Genomic DNA, 18,869 nt, shown 5'->3' with positions numbered 1-18,869 from the left:
CACCGAATGTAGTAACCTTCAACATTCTTGTCGATGCCCTTGGCAATGAGGGTAGGACCAGTGAAGCACTTCAGGTGTTAGAATTGATGCTTCAAAGAGGTATAACACCTAATGTCATCACATATAATTCTTTGATTTGTGGCCTATGCATCTCCAGTAATTGGAACAAGGCAAATGAATTGTTACATGATATGATCAGTCCAGGAATCTGGCCAAATGTGACAACATACAATATTTTGGTGGATATGTATTGCAAAGAAGGGAGGCTTAGTGAGGCATATCAACTATTAGAGGAGATGATTCAAAGAAATGTGGCACCTGACACTATCACATACAACTCTTTGATGGATGGGTGTTGTTTGCAGGGTTGAATGGAAGAGGCTGCAAATGTTTTTGATTTAATGGTGAATGCTGGTCTGGAACCCGATATTGTTAGCCATAGCACATTGATTAATGGTTATTGCAAGGCTAAGAGAGTTCATGCCGCTATACTAGTCTTTAATGATATGACCTGCAAGGAAGTGAATCCTAACGTTGTTACATACAACACGCTTATCGGTGGCCTATGTAAGGTTGGGAGAGTTGTGGATGCGAAGAAGATTTTTGAGGACATGCAAACTCATGGGCAAAGTCCAGATATTGTCACATATAGTACTTTAATAGAAAGTTTGGGTGCTAATGGTGGTTTTTCTGAAGCAATGGAATTGATTCATTTGATGGAAAGAAATGGGTTAAGAGTTGATGTTGTGATTTATAGCAGTATTATTCACCACATGTGCAGAGAAGGAAATTTGTTGGAAGCAAAAGACCTATTTTACAACCTTTCTTCAAAAGAGGTGCTGCCTAACACCATAACATATAACACAATGATCAATGGATTTTGTAAGGAGGGGATGCTCAATGATGCTCAAAGTTTGTTCATTGAGATGGAAATGAGGGGTGTATCTCTAGATGACTATACATTCAATATCATGTTCAAGGATTTCTCAAGGAAAAAGATACTCAAATGGCACTAAACTTTCATGAAAAAATGATTGATAGGGGTTTCTCGACGACTGCAGAAACTATGTCTATGATATTGAATTTGCTTGTGACAGATGAACCGAATGATGAAGGTACATATATTCTTCGCAAGTTCTTGTTGAGAGACAAATAAAGGCGTTATATTTTTGTGTTGATTGATGGGTCACGTGCTAGAAACTTCTTAAGGAAATTTCGTTTTAAAGATACATTATACATACCATGTTGATGAGTTTGAAATCCATGTTAACCCACTAGACTTCAAGGATCATTCCGTTCCTTTGCTTTTGATCATGCCTCCAAGGACAGTGGATATCCACAAGTTATGAACTATACTGTCGCCCTGTTATCTTCTTATAGCATCCACCAAAGACTTGAAGTTCTCCTCAGATCTATTCACTATCCATCTTTGAAGGTTCTTGCTATGGTGTATTCACAAAAAGTATATACGCACAGCCGGCACAGGCGCAGGGGACTAGACACCTCAAGCTCACAAAAAAGCATGGGCCTTGGCCTACAGGCTTTTCTTGTACAAGTACTGTCCAGCCACTTTCTTGAATTTCGTAAGTTTTAAATTCTTCCAATCGATAGGTTCTTTTATTTTGTAATATCCATTATATCTTTCCTCACCAATTGCTTGGATGCGTTTGAAAGCCTCGAGGTGAATTTACTCTTGCAGAAAAATTCTTTCCAAGTTAATTCTTATTTATATTAAATTGGTTCCCTAGTGTACTTGTAATTCCAAAACTAATTAATTCGGATCTAGTTTACGATGCCTAATTTTCCTAAATTACATTGATACGGTGTGTCCATATCCGACACAGATAAGAATTGTCTGACACGGTGAAATATAAAAAAATGAGGTATATCACATACAATATATGTTTGTGTCGTGTCCGACACAGACACATGGGTACGTATCCAACCCAGATTTTTATTATTATACTGCGTGTCCGTGTAACATAGTACTCTTCTGCATAGGTGTTAAAGAAAGAATTGACAAATCTTATCTTTGTTTGTAGGATACAATTAGATCGTACACAAAGTGAGTTCTTTGCTAAACGATGGTGTTGCTCCAAATGACCGCACTTTCTTTTCAACGATTCATACCATGGTGATGATTTTTGAAGTCCTTGTTTAAAGAGTTGTGACCACTTTGTTGATCATGCCTCCAAGGACAGCTAATTTTCTCAGGTTTTGAACTCTATATGATTGTCGCCCTGTTTCCTTCTTAAAAGCATCCACCAAAGACCTGAATCTCCTTGAATTTCTCCACTCTCCTGTGAAGTTTCATGTCTGTGGTGTACGCATAAAAAGTCCGAATGGATGGATTTATCTTCCCTAGGACACATTTGTGGAGAACTGGAATTGTTGAACTGGAAACTTATGCTTCTCAGAGGTATAATACTAACTGCTCCTTGTACAATCTAGATATCTGCTCCTTAAACATTCAATATTATAGTTAAGGGATTTTTCATGGAAAAGGATATTCATAAGGCAGTGCAATTTGTTACTGAAGTGAGTAAGAAGTGTCAATGAGTGCAGGGATTACATCTATGGTTCTAAATTATGTTTTGGGCTTTTGGCAGATGAACAAAATGATGCAAGAACAAGTATACTTCGGAAGTTCTTGTTGATTATTGACGAATAAAGGCTTTGTTACGTGTTGAGTGATGGCTCATTAGTTAGAAACTTTTTAACGAAATTTCTTTTTGAAGATTCCTACCATGATCATGAGTTTGAAATCCAGGCTAGCCTACTAGACTTCGTGGATCACTCTGCCCTTTAGCTTCCATAAATTGAACATGCCTCGAGGGACAGCTGATATAGTTGGGATTTTCGTTAAGTTTGTGATTACTTTGTTTTTTTTTTAATCTTTTCGAAGAAACTGATTATAAAGACTTTTGATGTGCGTTTCTTGAATAGGTCGGTTCCTTAAGGCATGAAACTCACTTTATTAGATTAAGTAATTCTGGTAAAGGTGAGTGTCTTCCATGTTGATATGTTAGACTTGGGATTTCTGTTACATATGCAGTATGCAATAACACTGCTGGACCTCTTATTTTTCAGAACTTCTTTTCGTATTACTTAGCTTCAATCAGCAGTTATCTTTTGATCATTGGATTTGTTATGCTTTATTTTTTTCGATTATGTAATTTTTAGAATTAAGCTTGCTTTAATACCGTACTTTACAGAATTTTGCATTTGCATGAATCCTTTTGTATACTGCTCTTGTTTATTATATATTTTTTTCCCAGAAATATATATATACACAGTTACACACAGTTGCATCAGCACGGTTGCCTATTTCTAGAATCAGCCTATGCCTTTGATTAGCCCAGTTAAAGATATGGGTCATGAATGTGATTACTCCTTGAAGTGGAAGTAGATGTCCACAAGGATGAATACAGGGTCGGAGGGGTCAGTCACCCCCCAAACTTTCGAAACCTGTTTCATCTGCTAGTGGTCCTATTACCTCGACAGAACATCCGCAGCTCGTTTCTGGAGCATTTCCACGTGTTGCAATATGTGCATCATCCCCTCCAAGAGTATCTCCAAGTGCATTGCCTCCTTTAATCTCTTCACTAAAAATAAGTGAGCTTCACAAAGCTTCCTAGGCCTCCTGTCAGTTCAGCATCAACCAGACCTTTTGGTCACTCTTCCCCATTAGGACCCCAGAAGTCAGGAGTTTACTGTTAAATTGCCTTCCACAACATCAAATAGAGCATCTCCGTTCCCCATACCTCGTTTGACTGTTCCACGTAGTTTTTCCATACCTTCAAGTAGTCAGAGAGCAAAAGGGTTACATGTTGCTTTTCCCATCATATCCCCTCTGCATCAGCATCAGTGCGTGGGGAGGTATAAATCCGAATGTATCAAAAAAATGAAAAATTAGATCCCGCTGTAAGAAAACTTGGAAAAATTATATAAGCGATAGTCAATATTTGGGGACCTAGTCATAAGTTCAAAATCCTGAAAGAATCACAAACAGATTATTTGCGAGTTATTATTCCAATCAGATCCAAATGAAAAACTCGGTCAAGTAAAGTTTCTCGACTTACTATTTGGATTGATCATGTAACCATGTCAGCATAACAGGTTACCATGTCGAAGCACATGATCAGACCAGAACTCGAAAAGAAAACCCTTTGTTTGAATTCTCTAACAATAGTCCTATTACACACAAAAGGAAACAAAGAAATGGCGAAGTCTTTTCAGGCTGTTCTTCCCCTCATTGCTGCAATCTTCGTCTCCTTCCTTGGGTTTGCCTATGGTGAAGAAACTTTGTATGTACAAGGAAAGGTGTATTGTGATACATGCCGTGCCTCCTTCGTGACCAATGTATCTGAGCCAGTTTCCGGTATTAATAATTCAATCAATTAGGTTGTGTTTTTCAGTTCAAAATAGAGAAATGTGTTCTGGGAGCAAGCTTTAGAAAGTTGCATTGTGATGTTCTCCTAGATGACAAGGCCTTTGCTTTGAGAATTCAAAAGGCAACGTGTTTTAGGAGAGGCGTTACAATGCAATATTTAAAAGATATGCCTAATTCTGTTATTTAATTAAGCAAGAAATGCGGCTCACACCCCCTGATGATCAGGGAGCGACTCTAGAGGACAAATCGGCTGAAAGAGGAACTTTAGAGGACACGTTATTTTTGTAATCACTCACAAGGACCGGGTGGATGAAAGTTCAAATTTACCCTTGACGCGAAATAAGAATGGCTCGGGTAGATGAAAGGTCAAGTATACCCCTGAAGAAAACAAATAAATGACCCGACCCAACTAAAACAACCCGGTTATGAACATTGATTGTTCATACCTATCCATATATGAACAATAGCTATGAATATTGATTGTTCATACCCCCAATTATGAACATTAACTATGAACAATGAGTGTTCATACCTATTTAAACTATGAACAAACATTGTTCATACCTATCCATGTATGAACATTGATCCAGATATGAACATTGATTGTTCATACCCACAATATGTATAAACATTAATTGTTCATACCTATCCATGTTGAACATCAGCTATGAACATTGATTGTGGCTATGCAAACATGAACCCAAAACAAATATGAACAATAACTGTTCATACCCCAAATTATGAACATTAGCTATGAACAATAGGTATGAACAAAACAGATATGAACAATAAATGTTCACACCCAAAACAGATATGAACATTGATTGTTCATACCTTCTTTAGGTATCTAAAAAAACATGAATCCAAAACAGATATGAACATTGATTGTTCATACCCAAAACATATATGAACATTGATTGTTCATACCTTCTTTAGGTATGAACATTCGTGTTTATACCCAAAAAAACATGAACCCAAAACAGATATGAACAATGATTGTTCATACTCAAAACATATATGAACATTGATTGTTCATACCCAAAACAAACATAAACAATAAATGTTCATACCCAAAACATATATGAACATTGATTGTTCATATATGTTTTTTTTAAAAACATGAACCCAAAACAGATATGAACATTGATTGTTCATATCCAAAATATATATGAACAATAAATATTCATACAAAAAATATATATGAACATTGATTGTTCATACCCAAAACAGATATGAAAAATACGTGTTTATACCAACAAAAACACATGAGCCCAAAGCAGATATGAATAATAAATGTTTATACCAAAAACAGATATGAACAATATGTGTTCATACTTAATGTAGGTATGAACAATACGTGTTCAACAGTAAAAAATGAACAATCATTGTTTGATTAACATTAAAATTTTAGAGGATCTTGGTGGAATCGAACCACCATCACCTTTGGATATCTCCAAAGTGCTCGCCCATTTGAGCTAAAGATCCACCAGGGTTTAATTATTAAAAAAAAAAAAAAATAGATAAAATGATAATGGTGTGATACTTCATATTCAATGTTTTTGATTTGTTGGATAATGGTTGCCATCTTTGTTCAACTTTTTTAAAATAACTGAAGCTTAGCGATAACTTCGTCTATTTTCGACTTTGGTTTTAGGTTTTTTTCTCATAATTTCGTTTGATTAAAAATAGGGAAGGGGTTTTGGGTTTTTCTCTCATAATTTCGTTGATTAAAATAGGGAAGGGATTCGATTTGTAGTTTGATGAGGGCGCCATGAATAAAAAAAAAGTCGGGTTTGAGAAGAAAGGGGTTTTGGGTTTTCTCACTCGTAATTTTGTTTATTAACGGGAAAGGGTAAACGTGGTATTTAAGAAATATAAAATAAAACCGGGCCAACTTATTTTGTCCTTGAGGGTTATTAAAATCAAGAAATTGGGTTCGTGAGTTATTTCATTGATGAAAATGGTTTTGTGAGTCATTATCACAAAACACCTGGTCCCTCTATAGTTGTTTTGAATTGAAATTGGGCCTTGACCCAATTTCTTGTGCCTTCATAACCTGTTATGCTAAACCTCTCTCATGGAGTCCCAACCCACTTAACCCCTATTTTTAAACTCCCCTTAAATAAACTCCTTGTTTTTCGAAACTAATGAATCTCGGTCTATTTTTATTTCCAAACAAAATTTATTTCCTTTTTTTTTTCCCTTTTATCTTTTTTGAGACCACCTCGCTCGATTTGTTGGGTTTATTCTCAATATTTTTTACCGGCAACAAGGGCGAAGAACACACCGATTTCAACCTTAAATTTTTCTATGCTCTTGTCAATTTGTTGCATTAAAAGCGAGTTGAGTTTCTGAGTCATGAGAATAACGAACCACAGATTTGATTGCTTTTAAAAGATGTGGGTCAACTTCTGGTGATATTGAAATCGTTGCCTTCTCAATTAGTGTTAACACTTTCCCTCATCCTTCTCTTTCTCTCTCCCCCATCTTCTCTTTCTCTCTCCCCCATCATTCAAATCTCAACTGCATGGTTAGTTCTTGAATGAGTTGAGGGAGATGTTGGGTGAAAGGGTAAGTGTCCCTAGGTTGTTTATTAAAGGGAGGTACATAGGAGGTGTGGATGAGGCGATTGAGCTGAATGAATTAGGTAGACTCAATAAACTACTCAATGCGGTTGGCAGGAGTACGAAACCTGGGAGTGGTGTCTGTGACGGCTATGGAGGATCTAGGTTTGTTCCATGTTTGGAATGTGGATGAAGTTGTAAGGTGTTGATCGTGGATAAGAACGAACGATGTGCTTAGTGCAACGAAAATGGGCTAGTACAATGCCTTATTTGTCATTGATGGTTGAGTTTTGACATGTTCTTGAGTAAGAAACAAACTAAATTGTAATATTTAGTTGAGTAATATCTCGGTAATATTTTGTTTTCAATGATGATTGATGTATCACAAATTCACAATGCCAAATTCATAAGGTATACATTATGTTGATACTGGTTGTAAATCGCTATATAAAGAAAATGAACAGTTTTACTAGCTAGTTTGTTGAAATATTTATAATTCCTATGTTGTAACTTCTAAATCGTTGTAAACTTTGAGTGTCAACATACTAATACTTGTGGAACTGAATATATGAAATATGCTAGTGTGTGACCAGACAAGAAATGGAAGCACAACACAGGTGCTGTAAGAGGTAGGAAGAAGAACAAGCGCCTTTGCTATGACCACCACAATCCAAGAGTGGGCTCCACTCCTACGACATGCTCTGCACCGATTCATTGATTCAACGATTCAATTTATTGAATATTTATCTTTTATCTTTTTTCTTCTTATGTTGGATGTCGATGAACTTTCATTTTTTTTTTTGTTTGGATTTTACATTTTGATGTTATATAGACACATTTGTAAAACTATATTTATAGTCACTAAATTTTCATAGACGTTTTTTTTTTTACATTTGAGTTATGGTAGGTGACGCGGGTTATGGAGATATGAATTGACATATGCAAATATGAATTTACATATGTGAATACAAATTTACATATGTAAATATGAAATTTCATAGACGTTTTTTTTGACATCTAACAGGTGACACAGGTTATGTAAATATGAATATAGATACGAAAATATTAATTTTCATATGTAAACATGCATTTTCATATGTAAATATGAATTTACATATACACATTGATTTTCACATACATTTTTTCTGTCATCTAACTGGTGACATAGGCTATGAAATATGAATTTACATATGCAAATATGAATTCTAATAAACTGTTTTCTGACATAGCTATGAAAATTTGACAAACTAACAAACTCATCAGGCTCATTTCTTGCATTACATTTAGAATTCAAAGATAGTATCCAAAAGTTACATCCGGAATTCAAAGACAAACTGACATTACATGAAAGATCAAAGATTTACGTCCATAATTAAAACAAAATTAGTATCCCAAAGTTATCCACCAATAAAACGCAACACATCATTTCATGATGATCTTCTTTCTTTGGTATGTTACAGCTACGTCAGATGGAGCTAATGGCACCAACTTATTTCCAATCTTGAACTTATGTTTCTCCTTGCACCAACTGCCTAACAACTTTATTATGATGCGGCTTGGTTTTTCTAACTTTTTTTTATCCACTTTTTCTTCAACAAAAACCATAAAAAGGTTTCCCAAAGGAGTTTATTTCATCTTGGCAATATGAACATCTCTAATTCTTCCTTTGAACTCTTGGAAAAGTGCTAGCATAGGCAAAGCAGAAGAACGTAACACCTTGGTAGAGCTAGTAGGTTTTACCTCCTGTTGCAATAAGGGGTTGTAATAAATAAGTCGATCTGTTAAACTGACATTTCAAAATTTACTTTCACATATGAAAATACAAATTTACATAACAAATAAAGCTATGCAACTAAACTTTTACATATGAAAATAGAAACCAAAATAGTACTGATGAAAGCATAAATATGCAAATATGAATTTTGATAGCATTCTTGTTCGCTATGTTAATACCAATTTACATATGCGGATAACAATTATTACCAGATTTGTGACTTCCCGTGACTTTACTCCTGATGCCTCACTACCAACCATCATCTTTCTTTCTTTTTTAGAATTCGAACATTGCTTCCTTTAAGCTTGTTTCTCTCCTTCAATCATTTCATCAACGTTGTTGAGCGAAGCTTGAAGAATAGTTTTAGGTTTTTTCTTCAATTTTTTGGGGTTTTGTTAATTTTGAGTTTTAGATCTGGAAACCTGGGTTGGAATGATTGTTAATTTTGAGTTTTAGATTTGAAAGAGTAAAAAGTATAGTTATGTTGGGTTTTGTGTTCGAGTCTGAGAGTAAAGAGAGAAAGAGTTGGGATAATTTTTCAGGGGTATTTTTGTCAGTTTATTTTGTTTTAGAAAAGAGGGGTGTTTCTTGAGAAAAGAGGGCCTGACCACCCGATTTGAGAGGTATGATGGTACAGGAGATTCTGGCGGACCATATCCACCACTTCCGGCAACAAATGCCGTTGTGGCAAGAGCCTAGGTATGATGGGCTGCGATGCATGATGTTCCCAGCGAGCTTGAAGGGGGGGAGCTTCGGACTGGTATTATAGACTGTCGTCCAAAAGTATAAACAACTTTCAAGAGTTGGAGCAAGCATTCGTGGACCACTTCATACACCAGAAGAAGCGGGTAGTAGATATCGCGACTCTGTTTAATGTAAGATAGAGGACCGCCGGAATCGATAAAGGGAATTTCTTGTGTAGATTCAAGGCGGAGATGCTGAAGGTGGAGAACTTGGATGAAAGAACTGCGTTGATTGCATTTGAGAGGGGATTGCGACTTGGGACCAGGGTACATGAGTTCGTGGCCAAAAATGAGATTGCAACGTTACAAGAGTTGTACCCAAGGGTTGAGAAATATATCAGATATGAGGACACTCTGCAGAAAGAGACGAAGAGGCCAGGCAAAGCGGTGTTGTCACTGGAGAGGAGCGAAGACCGCGGAAGATCCGAGGCATCGAACAAGGGAAGCGGTGGGAATTGGGGGCATTATTCGCGGCCCGAGAGGGAGAGAAGCGAGAGCAGAAGAGAGTACAGAGAAAGGAAACTGTATCGGGACGCAGATCAAACACCAGTGAATTGGCCGTTGAGTGAAATCTTGCCGCTAATCCGGAAAGTGGCAGGATATGAAGGTCCGCGGAACAAACTAGATGAGATACCAGGAAAGCCGTTTTGTGCATACCACCAAGTACAAAACCATGAGACGAATGAATGCTACGCGCTCAAGTGGCTGGTGCAGTGAATGATTGGGAAGGGCTTGCTGAAGGAGTTTACTGGCAGGAAAGGTAAAAAGAGGGCAAGAGCCACACCAAGGGAGGATAATAGGGACTATCAACGTCATCTTCAAGCGGGAGATTTTGAGTCATAATGCTCACCATGATAGGATAAGGCGGACTGCAAGCATACAACAAGTTAATGAAACATCGGGATAGTCGCGACCCGCTCCACGATCAACAACCGAGCGGGGAAGCATTGTGTTTACGGACGCAGATTTGAAGGCGGTTGACTCCCCGCATGAAGACGTGTTGGTGATCACCGTGGCAATAGGCAATTACATGGTGAAAAGAGTGTTGGTTGACTGTGGTAGCGCAGTGGACTTGCTGTTCCGGGGGACAATGGAATAGATGAAGATTGACAGGAAACAATTGAGGCCATCACAGACAAATTTGTACGGGTTCAACGGGAGCATGACTGAGCCCTTGGGAGAACTCTTGCTCCCCGTAACAACTGGTCCGGTGATAGTGTTCTCGCGGTTCAAAGTGGGGGACGCCGGGTCACAATATCATGCCATTCTGGGAAGGCGGTGGATACACGAGATGAAGGCAGTGCCGTCCACCTACTACCAGGTGATCCGATTCCCCACTCCAGCAGGAATGTATGAGGTTCACGGTGATCAGGTGATGGCGAGGAACAGTCATCATGGGACAGTGAAGAGGATGATCCGCGGTGATGAAGGAGAGGCATCGAGCTCAAGGAAGAGGCAGGCATAGCAATTACAGTGTGCCCCTACGGAGGGGGAAAGGGAGTCGGCGGCGAGACCAAAGACTCTGGATGAGATCGAAATAGTAAACGTGGGGATGAGAGAGGAAGTGAAGTTTACATCAATAGGGTATAGTTTGCCGAAAGAGTGGAAAAACAAGCTGATAGGGTTTCTATATGAAAATAACGATGTATTCACATGGACAATTGAAGACATTACCGGGCTAGACCCAGATTTCGTATGCCACCGCTTACACATGAAAGAGGACGCAAAACCGGTGAGGCAAAAGATGAGAGGTGTTAGGCCGAGGTATGCAGAAGGAATTCGCGAGGAGGTTACAAGGTTGAAGGTAGCTGGGATAATACGGGAAGTTGAGTTCGCGGAGTGGTTATCGAACATTGTCGCGGTACCGAAAAAGAATGGTAAGGTCTGCATGTGCGTCGACTTCACAAATGTCAATGCAGTGTGCCCTAAAGACAGTTATCCTATGCCTCGGGTGGACGAGCTAGTGGATAGGATGGCGGGGTTCAAGATATTCTCTTTCATGGACGCTTCCATGGGGTACAATCAGGTCGCAATGTATGAACCCGATCAGGAGAAAACAGCTTTCATAGTGGAGGGAGGTACCTATTGTTATACAAGAATGTCGTTCGGGTTGAAGAACGCCGGGGCCACTTTTCAGAGGCTAGGGGAAAAAATGTTCGAGGGGAAGGTTCAGAAAGGAATTGAAATATACATAGATGACATGGTGGAAAAGAATATGTCGGAGGAAGAGCACATAGAGGGATTGAGGGAGACTTTTAGCATCCTGCGGACGCACAACCTAAAGCTCAACCCAGAGAAATGCACCTTTGGGGTGACCACCGGGAAATTCTTGGGGTACATAGTGACACATCGAGGAATAGAAGCCAACCCGGAGCAAATACAAGCACTGGTGGAGATGTCTTCACCCCAGAATGTCAAGTAAGTGCAGCGGTTGGTTGGAAGAGTTGCGACATTGAACAGATTCATTTCAAAATCCTCAGACAAATGTAGGCCGTTGTATAGGCTGTTGAGGAAGATGCCGAATTTCATTTGGACGGTCGAGTGCGAGGAGGCCTTCTAAGAACTGAAGGGGTATTTGGGCAAGGCACCCTTGCTGTCACGACCAGAGCCAGGAGAGAAATTATACTTGTACTTAGGGGTTACTGAGTATGCGATCAGCTCAGTCCTCGTCCGTGTGGTTGACAAAGTGGAAAAGCCAGTGTACTTCCAGAGTAAAACCTTGTTGAATGCAAAAACAACGTACAATAAGGTGGAGAAGTACGCTTTGGCGTTGATATTCTCGGCATTGAAGCTAAAACCTTACTTTGAGGCGATTCGGTGGTGGTGGTAGTGACCAATCTGCCCCTAAAAATCGAAAAGCAGAGAAATCGGAAGGATCTTTGAAACGGGGCCGAATCTTTGGCGCTTATGAAGTGCAATTACCAAATAAGGATCGCGGAAAAGGCGTGCCGCCGAGTTCTGAGTTCCCAGAGGACCCTATGTGGGGGGAGGAGATGGTTATGGAACCTGAATGCCAAAGCGAGCCAGATTTGCTAGATCCATGGGATAAGAGAAATGGCTGGAGAGTGTTCGCGGACGGGTCGTCCACTGATACATGCAGTGGAGTGGGCATCGTGGTGGTCAGGCCGGATAATGATATGATCGAGTTGTCTATGAAATTGGGGTTCGCGGCAACCAACAATGAATCAGAATATGAAGCAGTGTTAGCAGGTTAGGGATGGCAGAAGATCTGGGGGTGAGCGAGTTGACGGTGTACTCTGACTCAAATTTGGTGGTGTGTCAGGCGAATGGGGGTTTCGTGGCTAGGTGTGACCGAATGGCGAGGTACCTAGAGATAGTGTACGAGAGAGCGGCAAAGTTTAAAAGGATCAGGTTCATACATCTGGGTCACGGAGAGAACAGACATGCAGACGCCCTGGCGTACATCACGGCTGCGATACCCGGGTCAGAAGAAAGAACTATAAGAGTGAGGAGGCTAGAGAAACCAAGTATTGAGAAGGGGGACGGGAACCAGACGGCGGAGGATACGGAGGGGTGGATGAATCCCATCAAACACTTTCTATCAGGAGGGGAGGTCAATGATCCCAAAGAAAAGAGAAGATGGGAGCAGACTTCTCAGAGATACACTTTGATAGAGGGGGTGATGTACAGAAAGAATTTCGACGGACCGCTGCTGAGATGTTTGGGGCCGGCCGGGGAGCAAGAGGTTTTGGCAGAGTTGCATGCCGGGGACTGTGGAAGTCACTCAGCGGGAAGGACGACAGCTCATCGATTGCTCACACAAGGATATTTCTGGCCTCACATGAAAATGGATGCGGTAGAGTTCGCGAAGAAGTGTGACAAATGTCAGAAGTTCTCCAAGTTAATATTTGCTCCGGCGGAGCCATTACATAATGTGTCTAGTCCGTGGCCGTTTGCTATGTGGGCTATGGACATAGTGGGTCCGTTGCCTATGGTCAATGGGAAAAGAAGGTTCATGCTCGCCGCGACGGATTACTTTACCAAATGGATAGAGGCAGTGGCACTGCAGCAGATCAAGGAGGAGCAGGTGATTAAGTTTTATGGGAGAACATCATATGCCGGTTCGGGTTGCCACACTCCATCATAGCAGATAACAAAACATAGTTCACGGGATCAAAGGTGAAAGAATTCTTGCAGGCGTACCATGTGAAACAGGGTTTCTCTACCCCTTACAACCCCGAAGGGAATGGACAGGCTGAATCGTCTAACAAGACCATAATGAACAATCTCAAGAGAAAGCTAGAGGATAGAAAGGGGGCATGGACCGATGAGTTGAGCAAGGTGCTTTGGGCATATTGCACCACACCGCGGACTTCAACCAAGGAGACCTCGTTCTCATTGGCATAAGGCATAGAAGTGTGATTTCATCAGAGATGGTGGCATCCACTACCCGCACCATGGTCGTGGAGAAGGGTTTGAACTGGGGCATACTAGCTAGGGACTTGAACTTGGCAGAGGAGAGGAGGGACAATGCGCGCATCAGACTAGAGGAATATCACCGACGCCTACAAAGACAGTACAACAAGCGATTGAAGCCGTGGAAATTCCAAATGGGTGATTTGATGCTTCGAAGGTTGACTCCCAGCACTAAGAAAGTAAATAACGGAAAGTTGGGGCCTAATTGGGAGGGACCCTACATGGTGGTGGAAGTCGGAGGGGCTGGCACGTATAAACTGCAAACCATGGAAGGAAAGCTGATAGACAGGCCGTGGAATGTAAGAATGTTGAAAAAGTTTTATGTCTGAATGTACTACCAGTCCTGGGTAAATGACTTGCGCTGTTTGCACATATATAATACAACGACACTTTTGGGTAATGAATATGACAAACTAACAAAGACCAGTCCAGCTTGAGGGGAGGCGGTGCCCAAGCGGGCTCGCCGACTTCAGAGAAACAGCGGGGGGGGAAGAGCCCTTCGCGGACATCACGTCCGAATCAAATTCGGAGGCAAGGCGCCCCTATATGCTCACTGGCCTCAGAGAAATAGTGGGGGGGGGGGGGAAACCTTTCGCGGATATTACGTCCGAATCAAACTTAGGGGCATGGTGATGCCCCTACGCACTCACCGACTTCGAGAGAAACGGGGGGGAGGAGCCTTCAGCGGACATCACGTCCGAATCAAACTAAGGGGCATGGTGACAGCCCCTGCGGACTCACCGCACTTCGAGAAAGGGGGGAGCCCTTCACGGACATCACGTCCGAATCAAACTTAGGGGCAAGGCGACGCCCCTACAGGCTCACCGGCATCAGAGAAATAGCGGTGGGAGGAGCCCTTCGCGGACGTCACGTCAAAATCAAACTTAGGGGCAAGGCGGTGATAAGTGCTCAAAAAGTGCAATTTAACCCTCGATTATGCCTCTTGTTTAGCCATTTTGGTGGACTAATAGTGTTTGTAAGTTATGTTTTAAGATTCTACAGGTAAGAAAGAGAGTTTTGTAGAATATTAGAGAAAAAGGGATAAAATGGAGCAATTCGGAGCATTAAAAGATCACATGGGAAGCCCGTGGACAATCATGGAGAAGGCCAAGGAATTGAAGCTATTAAAGATGCGACTTGGACCTATTTTAAAGCCTATTTGGAAGCCCAAGGCCAAAGGATTCGTTGCTTGGACCAAAGCCCGCAAAAGAGGATAAAAGGATAGAGTAGAAGAGACAAAATAGGCTTACGCGTCTGGGACGCATGGATCGAGCATCCAGACATATTGATCAAGTCTGGGATGTATGAATAGTGCGTCCAGACGCATAAATCGACACTGTAGCCAATTCCTTCTCAGTTTTGGAGACAAAGTTGGACTCTGAAAGAAGTCTATTTGTATTAGGAAACAAATGACAGTTTGGAATGCTTCTAGAGCTCATTGTAACCCCTATAAATAGAGGACCTAAGTGCCTCATGTAAATTGTCAATTCACTTATAATCTTGTCTCCAGAACTTGAGGCAGAGAGAGAGATTAATAATAAAAGATAGGTTTTAACTAGCTGAGTCTTAATAAATTAGTCTTTCTAGTCTTATGTTCTTCGACTCTTCTTCTTCTCGTTCTTCGTGTTCTTCCTTCTTTATGGAAGGCTAATATTCTCCTTCAAGGGAGGAGATGAAGCCAGTGCTTAAGGTTTAATGATTCTTCTGGTTCATGGTGTTCTTCAATCAGGTTAGTTCTTTATGTTTTTAGTTATTAGTTCCATTGCCCACACCAGAGGATGGAAGTATAGAATAAGGTTTATGTTTTGCAATATTAATATCATGCTAGTGTTCTTTACTTTTCTTCTAGTAGTATAGTTCTTTAGAGTTAGGGAAGTATTCTTTGTGTTGCCTTAGAAGGGGTAGCTCAGGGAGTGGCTGCCAAGGGGAAGTATTCTTTGTGTTTGCCTTAAGTGGTGATTCATTGAATGGTCGCCCTATTAGGAAGTACTCCTTGATATTGCTCTTGGTAATACATTGAATGGCTGCCCGAGCTTACATAAAAGGAAAGAAGATATTAATAGCATAAACATATGAACAACCTTAAGTAGAGTTAATTGTTAATGATGTTTCGTCCAAGAGGGCATCGACACTTGCTTGATTGCCTAATTGTAGTATACTTGTGAGAACAACCATGAAGCAGAAGGTCATAGATTAAAAGTATTGGTGGATTCTAATCTCTTGAATTCCCTCTCTTATAAATTCCCAATAGTTTAGTTAATTTAGTTTAGTTTAGCATTAGAATCTAAATCTCTACAATATTAGTTTTTAATCCCTCAAACCCCCTTTCCAGTCCGTCCTTCATATAAACATACACTTAAAAGTGGAACGATACCCTACTCATCCTTTACTTATTGAGGGATAATTAGGTTTTGATACACTTCTATTTGTTCAACGACCATCATACATCTACATTATCTATCTAAATCATTCATATACCATCTAAACACACAAAAGGAGTGAGTGTCAAATGGCGCCGCTGCCGGGTTAAGTTGTTTATGTTTAACATTTTCTTTCAAGATTAGAAGTTTGGATCTTGAGGTAATTTTTAGCCGCATCATCCATCCTTTTAATAAAAAGAGAAGCTTGAAGGACATCTCGAAGACAAGATCTACCATCCAGGTTAGTCGAATCTTCATTCTTTTTATTTCATTCTTAGTATAGTTGCATCATAGTTTAGTTTTATTGCTTTTTAGTATAATTGCATTTAGGATCTTTTCAACAACTGACGTTGTAAGCCAACACAACAAAATATCAAACTCTAGTGTTTCTTGTCTGAATCTTGACAAACGGACTATCGTCTGTGGGCCGTGGTACTTAAGCAATCCAAGCGATTCACCATAACCCTAGAAGAGATAGCTTTAGACAACGGGCGAGATACTAGCTGCAAAGCCCAACCCACTTGAAGGAAAGTAGTTTTATATTTTAGTATAATTTAGAATAGTTGCATATTATTCAAGCATTGTAGGATAGATTTTCGTCATTTTCGCATAGCATTTTCTAGTGTATGCCCCGTCGTCCATATCATCGTCCGGTAAGAACACAACAGTGGCCAAGGTTTAACAACCGACTCACAAGAATACTAGACGAGATTGAAACAATGGCCGCAAGCAATGATGGAGGTGTTATGAACCCAAATAATCCTGAAGCTATCCCACCCATGCAAGCACAACAGAGGAAGAAGTTGAGTGATTTCTATTCGCCAATCATTGGAGACCCACCCAATAGTATTGTTTTTCCAGAGACAGAAGCTAATCAGTTTGAACTTAGAGCATCAGTAATCTCTATGCTTCCAATGTTTAATGGTTCAGACAATGTTCAGCCTTATGTTCACATGAACAAATTTCTATCAGTCCTCAGAACTTTCAAGAACCAGAATATCAGGGATGAGAGTATCAAGTTAATTCTTTTCCCACTCTCACTCGAAGGTAAAGCATCCGAATGGTTAACTGCACAGCCGATCAATTTAATCAACAACTGGGAGAAGTTGAGAACAAAGTTTATGAACAAGTTCTACCCACCATAGAAGACAGATGCCATGCAGCAAGCTATCAGCAATTTCAAAGGGAAGGTGACTAAAGAATATCATCAAAGCTGGGAGAAATTCAATAATCTGCTAGTCTCATCTCCACATCATGGTTATGATAAGAGCACACTGGCTCATTTTTTCTTTCGAGGACTTTCTACTATGAACAAGAAGATGATACAGTCAATGCATCAAGGTAAGTTTACATCATTGGATGGAGAGGAAGCCTACAACTTTCTCGAGAATTTAGCTGAAGACACTCAACAATGGAGTACTAGCAACGAGGACGTAGCTAGAGTGGAGGGGGTGCCAAAGCAATTTGGCAACCAAATTCAAGAAGACCCAAATCAAGCGATGCTATCAATTATGGCAAACCTATCAACAGGACTTGAAAATCTGAACAAGAAGTTTGATCAGTTCTCCATGAATCCTCCAAAAGCAAACAATTTCCAAGCTAAACCTTAGCCATCCAAGCCTTGTTATGCAATTTGTGAGCTATGTTCTGATGAAGGCCACACCACTGAAGAGTGTTCAGATTATCTAGATACTAATGCAGAGGCATGTAGTATCAACTATTTAGGAAGAAATAACCCGGTTCAATCAGGGGACGTAATTATTGGAAGCCACAAAATACAAATCGAGGAATTTTCCTCCGGGATTCGAGAATCACCAAACGGTTTAGAATAACCATGATCGGTTTCAAAACCGCCAAAGAACCATACGAGAAATCAACGGTCATACGGAACCCGGCAATACCAAGCCAACACAAACAAAGATTTAGTACCGGATCTTATGAGTGGATATATTGCCCCTACGCCTCGGTCGAGCAAGGCGATTACCCCACATCCGGAAGATGCTATCACCACCATTGTCAATGAAATGAAACATACAAATCAAAAGAACCCGAAGTTGGAGAATAACTTTAGTGTCATTCAAGGCCGATAGGGAAAATTGCTGCCACTTTGACGGAAAGATCGAAAGGAACATTACCAAGCCGGTAGAGCCAAACCGAAAGGAAGAGGTGTCCCGGTAGATAACCCGGAGATTACTCATGAACAAGTTAATTGTCACCACTCACGAGGTCGGGCAAGAAAGTTGATAACAAGATTGTCTATGAACTAGGAAAAGATTACGTGGAGCCTAAGGTAACTTATGTCCCCACCATCCCACTTGATTCTAACATTCCGGATATATCTAGTGTTGTGCCACCCATTGAAGTAACTGTTGAGAGAGAAGCTGAAGAAACTACTGTGAAAGTAAGTAAGAAGAAGCCATCATGAGTGACTCCACCTGTCACTCCACTATTTGTTACCAAGCCAACCAAAGCCGAAAGAAGAGAACCGATATTGAATAATCCGCCAGCACCGTTTCCTTCGAAACTAGTGAATACCAG

General features: G+C 40.4%; 1 long non-coding RNA gene across 1 annotated transcript; it reads left to right on the top strand.

Moving 5' to 3' along the window:
• Positions 1–1,013: 1,013 nt before the first annotated feature.
• LOC147505554 (uncharacterized) lies at positions 1,014–3,189 on the top strand. The gene is made up of 3 exons (XR_015193356.1): positions 1,014–1,583; positions 2,043–2,419; positions 2,610–3,189. It is a non-coding gene; the product is annotated as an uncharacterized LOC147505554 (long non-coding RNA).
• Positions 3,190–18,869: the final 15,680 nt, after the last annotated feature.

Source organism: Coptis chinensis, chromosome 4 (assembly GCF_015680905.1).
Source record: "Coptis chinensis isolate HL-2020 chromosome 4, ASM1568090v1, whole genome shotgun sequence".
Classification (NCBI taxonomy): Eukaryota; Viridiplantae; Streptophyta; class Magnoliopsida; order Ranunculales; family Ranunculaceae; genus Coptis; species Coptis chinensis.
Note: the sequence above shows the minus strand (reverse complement) of the source record. Positions and strands in the feature narration are given on the sequence as shown.